Genomic DNA, 7,166 nt, shown 5'->3' with positions numbered 1-7,166 from the left:
CTGAGCTTTAAATGCTTTAACTGAATACGCTCCAGTCATTAAATGCTTTGACCAATCTATTTTAAATGCAATTAAAAGTTTGTTAAGATTTGATAACAAACTATATTCTTAGATATATTCTGAAAAACAGTTTTGATATATTAAGAATCTTGAATCAAAGTTTTTCATCTAAGAGTTTTTCAAAGAGTTCTGAGATTGCTAAAGAGTTGAGAGATTAATCAAGGTGCTGAATAGGGATTCTACTTGTATTGATTTCAGATATTCATTTGTAACAAGTGTAATCTTTGTAAACTGCTGAACAATTCGTTTGTGTGTGTTGCTGAGATTGGTTGTGTGTTCTTGAGGTGTTCAAGATCAGCAATCTTAGTGTTGACCAAGGAGAGTGTGTTTCTTGAGGTGTTCAAGGTCATTCTCTTGGTTGTGGTGTAAGTAATCAAGTGGTGATTGCTTAGTGGATATCCTCAGGGTTTCTGAGAAGACTGGATGTAGCTCTAGTTTTGAGTGAACCAGTATAAACAACTGTGTACAATCTCTCTATCCCTATCTCTTTAAATTCAGTTTGTTTGTTGTTTGCTGGTATAAACAACCGATTGTTTTGAAGAAACAACCGATTGTTTTTTGAGTCTGACAGCACTGTGTAGAAATTGATTTAAAGTGGTGTTCAATGTTTTGATGAATCCAATCCTTTGAAGGATGATGAAGCCTCTGCTTTGCTTGATGCTGTTGTGCTGGTTTAAGCTTTGTTCTGGGTAGTTCAATGTTGTAATCAACACTTAGATTAAATCTCAAAGCAATTAGCATATCAATTTTATCAAAGCAAAATGATTTTCAAACTAAGTTGAAACAACCGATTGTTTTGTCGAAACAACCGATTGTTTACACTTAGGTGTTTTGAGAAAGTTTGAAAACTGTTTTTGAATGGTGTTTTTGTTAAGTAACAAAACAATCGATTGATTCGAGGAAACAATCGATTGTTTGTTTTAAAACCATAACAGAAAAATTGTTTTCTTTGACTGAGCTTTAAATGCTTTAACTGAATACGCTCTAGTCATTAAATGCTTTGACTAATCAATTTTAAATGCAATTAAGAATTTGTTAAGATTTGATAACAAACTATATTCTTAGATATATTCTGAAAAACAATTTTGATATATTAAGAATCTTGAAACAAAGTTTTTATCTAAGAGTTTTTCAAAGTATTCTGAGATTGCTAAAGAGTTGAGAGATTGATCAAGGTGCTGAATAGGGATTCTACTTGTATTGATTTCAGATTCCCATCTGTAACAAATGTAATCGTTTGTAAACTGCTGAACAATTCGTGTGTGTGTTTTGCTGAGATTGGTTGTGTGTTCTTGAGGTGTTCAAGATCAACAATCTTAGTGTTGGCAAGGAGAGTGTGTTTCTTGAGGTGTTCAAGGTCATTCTCTTGGTTATGGTGTAAGTGATCAAGGTGTGATTGCTTAGTGGATATCCTCAGGGTTTCTGAGAAGACTGGATGTAGCTCTGGATTGGAGTGAACCAGTATAAACAACTGTGTACATTTTCTCTATCCCTATCTCTTTAATTCAGTTTTATTATTTTGGAACTGGTATAAACAACCGATTGTTTCGCTAAAACAACCGATTGTTTTTCCAGCTTTGTGCTTTTGCTGTTTGTTTTGGAAAAACTGAATCCTTAATCAAAGTTCTTTCAAAGTATTTTCATTCTAAGGTTAAAAGTCTGCGAAAATCTTTCTTAAACAATTCACCCCCCTCTCGTTTAAGGCCATATATTCTAACAATTGGCATCAAGAGCTTGGTTCTTGAAAGTTATTCAAGTTGATCCAAAAATCTTTTTTTTCTATGGGTGGAAAACTATCTTTTGAGGAGGGTGCTTCAATCTACAAACCACCTTTATTCTGTGGATTGAATTACAAGTTTTGGGAAGCAAGAATGAAAATCTTTATTGAATCTATTGATCAAAGAATTTGGGACTCAATTGAGAATGGTCCTTACATTCCAAAGTTCAAAAAGGAAAATGCTTTCTTTACAAAACCTTTGTCCAAATGGACAGATGATAAATGTAAGATGGCTCAGCTTGATAAGTCTGCTCAAAATATTATAGCTTCTGCACTTGAAACTAATGAATTTTTCAGAATATCAAAGTGCAAAACTGCTAAGGAAATGTGGGAGACACTCAAGGCTGCTCATGAACCAAAGGAAGCAATGACAAAGAGTCAAGCAAGAAGAAAGAAAAGGCAAAACAAGAAAAGCCTCAATCTTTGCTTAATGGCCAGAAGGGAGGATGACTCATGTAGTGTAAGTTCATCAAACTCTGAAAATTATGGTCAATTGCTTCAAGCCTTTCAAGAAACTCATGAAGAAGCCAACCGATTGGCTCTCTTGAACAATCGATTGAAAGAAAAGAATAGCTGGCTTGAAAACAGAGTAAAGGCACTGGAAGAAGATTTAGAAAATTCAAAAATGGATTTTGAAAACCTGGAAATCATTTACAAAAACTCCTCTTGCAAGTGTGATACTCTAGCTTGTGAAAATTGCGAAAATCTTGAAAAGAATGTCCACTATCTTGTTAAAACAGTGGATAAGCTTTCAAAAGGCCAATCTAACTTTGAGAGTGTGCTAGCATCTCAAAATTGTGTTTTTGGAAAATCTGGATTGGGTTTTAATCCACAAAACAAACAAGATAGATTTTCAAAATCGTTTTCGAAAATGCCAGAAAAACAATCGATTGGACCATCGAAACAATCGATTGTTACATGCTTCTATTGCATGAAAAGAGGCCATTCTGTGCGATTCTGTAAAATCAAAAAACATGTTGTTCCTAAAGGGCTTATGAAGTGGATTCCAAAGAAAAATAAAGCTTGTATTGATGAGTATAAACCAGTTGGACCCACATTCATAAGGGGACCAAACCTATGTACTTGAAAATCTTTTTTGTAGGACATCTTGGAGGAAAGAAACCATCTTTGGTACTTGGACAGTGGATGCTCCAAGCATATGACAGGGGACAAATTAAAGTTCCTGAGAATATCCTTCAAGCAAGAGGGTCATGTTACCTATGGAGACAACAACAAAGGAAGAATCCTTGGGAGAGGATCCATAGGAGATGAAGGCATCTTGGTGATTCATGATGTGCTCTTTGTTGAGGGCCTAAAGCACAATCTTCTGAGTATTAGCCAACTTTGTGACAAGGGGTATCAAGTGATGTTCAAGACAAACACATGTGAAATCTGTCTACCCAACACCAAAGAGGTAATGTTGGTAGGTAAGAGAGTTAATAATGTGTATCTTCTTGATATCTCTTCACCATGTTCAATTGGATGTCTTCTATCCAAGCAAGATGAATCTTGGCTTTGGCATAGAAGAATTGCTCATATTCACATGAATCATTTGAACAAGCTAATATCAAAAGATCTTGTGATTGGGCTGCCAAAACTCAAGTTTGAGAGGGATCACATTTGTGAAGCTTGACAAAAGGGGAAACAAGTGAAGAGTTCTTTTAAAACCAAAAATCTTGTCTCTTCATTGAGACCTCTTGAACTCCTTCACATGGATCTCTTTGGACCCTCTAGAACTATGAGTCTTGGTGGAAATTATTATGCTCTTGTTATTGTTGATGATTTCTCTAGGTACACTTGGAATTTGTTCTTGGAATCAAAGAGTGATGCCTTTGCTGCATTCAAAGCTAGCAAGAAGGCTTCAAAACACAAAGAACAGCAACATTGGCTCCATAAGAAGTGACCATGGAGGAGAATTCCAAAATGAGAAGTTTGCAAAGTTCTGTGAGAAGTTGGGGATCCTACACAATTTCTCTGCTCCAAGAACACCACAACAGAATTGAGTTGTAGAGAGGAAGAACAGATCTCTTGAAGAGCTTGCAAGGACAATGCTTAGTGAATCATCACTTCCTAAGTATTTTTGGGCAGATGCAGTGAGCACCTCTTGCTATGTGATAAATAGGGTGCTTATAAGGCCCATCTTGAAGAAAACTCCATATGAGATGTTCAATGGAAGGAAGCCCAACATCAGTCACCTCAAAGTCTTTGGTTGTAACTGCCTTGTTCTCAACAATGGAAAGGAAAGCTTGGGAAAGTTTGATGAAAAAGCTGACCTTGGCATTTTCATTGGCTATTCTCTCACAAGCCATGCTTATAGAGTCTACAACAAAAGGTTGATGACTGTAGAAGAATCAGTCCATGTAGTCTTTGATGAGGTAGATCGTAGAACCAGTGAGAACCCAAAGATCAGTGCTGAGGAAGACGAACAGAGCATCAGTTTGGAGAAGCTAGACATCTGTGCAGAAAAACAACCGGTTGATTCGTAGAAACAACCGATTGAAATTCTGCAACGGAGTGAGCTGCCCAAAGAGTGGAGGATTCCTAGAGATCTGTTAGTGGATAACATCATAGGGCAGATAAAGGAAGGTGTCTCCACACGTAGCTCTACCTCAAACTACTGCAGGCACACACCTTTTGTTTCTCAAATTGAACCAAAGTCAATTGAAGAAGCTCTCAAAGATGAGAAATGGGTTGAGGCTATGCATGAAGAGCTAAACCAATTTGAAAGAAATGAGGTATGGTTTCTTGTCCCTAAAACTAATGAAATGAATGTTATTGGTTCAAAATGGGTTTTCAGGAACAAGCTAGATGAGGATGGAGTGATCACTAGAAACAAGGCAAGGCTAGTTGCCAAAGGCTACAATCAAGAAGAGGGCATAGACTATGGTGAAACCTTTGCTCCTGTGGCTAGATTGGAGGCTGTGAGGCTGCTGCTGGCCTTTGCTTGTATGAGTGGCTTCAAACTCTTCCAAATGGATGTAAAGAGTGCCTTCTTGAATGGCTACATCAATGAGGAACTCTATGTAGATCAACCACCGGGTTTTGAAGATCACAAGTTTCCTAACCATGTCTTCAAGTTGAAGAAAGCTTTGTATGGTCTGAAACAAGCTCTAAGGTAGTGGTATGAAAGGCTTAGCAACTTTCTGCTATCTCATGGTTATGAAAGGGGAATGGTAGACAAGACTCTCTTCATCAAGAAGTCAAATGCAGAAATTATTCTTGTACAAATCTATGTTGATGACATCATTTTTGGTGCTACTCAAGATAGGTTGTGTGAAGAGTTTGTGGCTGCAATGAAAGTTGAGTTTGAAATGTCTATGATGGGAGAACTATCTTTCTTTCTTGGATTGCAGGTTAAACAAACAAAGGATGAGATCTTCCTAAGTCAATCAAAGTATTGCAAGGAAATTCTCAAAAAGTTTGACATGGAGAATTGCAAAGAGGCAAGCACTCCAATGCCATCAAGCTGCTATATGGATGCAGATGCTGCTGGAAAGAGTATAGATAAAACAAAATACAGAGGTTTGATTGGATCATTGCTTTATCTCACAGCAAGTAGACCGGACATCATGTTTGCGGTGTGTCTATGTGCAAGATATCAAGCAAATCCTAAGGAGTCACACTTCAAAGCTGCAAAAAGGATTCTGAAATATCTCAAAGGAACATCTTCTGTAGGACTATGGTATCCTTCTCATTCTCCTATACATTTAATTGGTTATTCAGATTCTGAATTTGCAGGTTGCAAGCTAGATAGAAAAAGCACTGATGGAGATCAAGCTCAAGAGGACATGGAGGCCAATCAACAAGATCAAGAAGAGGTGGAGGCACAAATGGAGGACGCCCATGGAGGTCAAAGTCCACCTCAAAGGATTACAAGAAGCATGTTCAAAGCTTTGGGAGCTAGAGGACATTTATTTTCTCTTTTTGTAATTTCTTTAGTTGAAGGTGCTTAGAGGGAAACATTAGAAACCTCTTTTGTTTTAGCATCTTTTAGTCTTTAGTTAGGAGTCTTAGGGGGGGGGTGTATTAGTAGATAGGTGTAGGAGTAGAATAGGAGGTGCCAAAGTGAAGGAAAGAGTCACACCTCCCTCATGCATGGTTTAGGCGCCGGTTTTAGCTAGTTTTAGGAGGGAATTTTTGAAATGTTTAGCTTGCATTTTCAGCACCTTAGGCTATAAATAGAGGTGCTCTCTTTGTAAAATTGAGATTGGAATTAATCTAAGAAAACTCTACTCAAATTTTGAGTGAACTTTGGAGAGCTTTTGGAGCCTTCTTCTCTAGTCTTATCTTGATGGATCAATGGAGTCCTCAAGTGGCGGCATCACTCTTATCTAGGAGCATTCCACACTTCTAGTGGCAAGATCATCCAACATCCTTCCATCTTCATGAGCACTCTCTTCTCCTTCCTTTCTTCTCTTTCTATTGTTTTTGTTAGCTTGTGTTCTTGAGTTTTGGTTTGGTGTTCTTGCTGTTTTTTATGAGTTTTGGTTCGGCAGTTTTATTTTTGAGTCCATTCATCTTGTTCCTTTGCTTTTCTTACTCTTTTGTTCGGTTCAATTTGACTAAAATTGGTTCATCCAAATGAGTTTGGGATTTGGTACTAGATTTTGGTGAGTTCTTGTCTTAGAACAATGATCCAACTCTAAGAAAAGTGCCTCTATAATGTCCAACTCAAGGTGATTCCTAAGAAAGTCAAGAACCTTTCTCTATATGGCTAGTGGAATCACATCATGAACAAGTGGCACTTGTCACCTTCTTGGCTCATGCCTAATCTCATGGCATAGCAAGAAGCAAGCATGTGTTGCTCTCTCTACTGCTGAGGCAGAATATATAGCTACAGGTAGCTGCTGTGCACAGATCCTATGGCTCAAGCAACAACTTGCAGATTTTGGTTTACAAATCAACAAGGTTCCCTTGATGTGTGATAACACAAGTGCAATAAACCTTGCCAAAAATCAAATTGAGCACTCAAGGACCAAACATATTGAAATAAGACATCATTTCATCAGAGATCATGTGCAAAATGGGAACTGTGAAGTAAAGTTTGTGGAGACCAAACTGCAGCTAGCTGACATCTTCACAAAGCCTTTGCCAAAAGAGAGGTTTTTCTTCTTGAGAAATGAGTTAGGTATTCTTGATCTTAATAATCTCTCTTAAATCTGTTTTTAATACATGTTAAAGTCTATTTGTGAAGACAAACAGGGGGAGAATTATTGGTTCTTGTATATCTATGTCTTATATGCATAAAATGTTTAAATCTTTGAATTTAAAATTCCTTTCTGCTGCTGCTGATAGAAACAACCGATTGTTTCGTGTAAACAACCAATTG

This window comes from Phaseolus vulgaris, chromosome 8 (assembly GCF_051622355.1).
Source record: "Phaseolus vulgaris cultivar YP4 chromosome 8, ASM5162235v1, whole genome shotgun sequence".
NCBI classification, from domain to species: domain Eukaryota; kingdom Viridiplantae; phylum Streptophyta; class Magnoliopsida; order Fabales; family Fabaceae; genus Phaseolus; species Phaseolus vulgaris.
The sequence above is the reverse complement of the archived record's forward strand: the minus strand, read 5'-3'. Positions refer to the sequence as shown.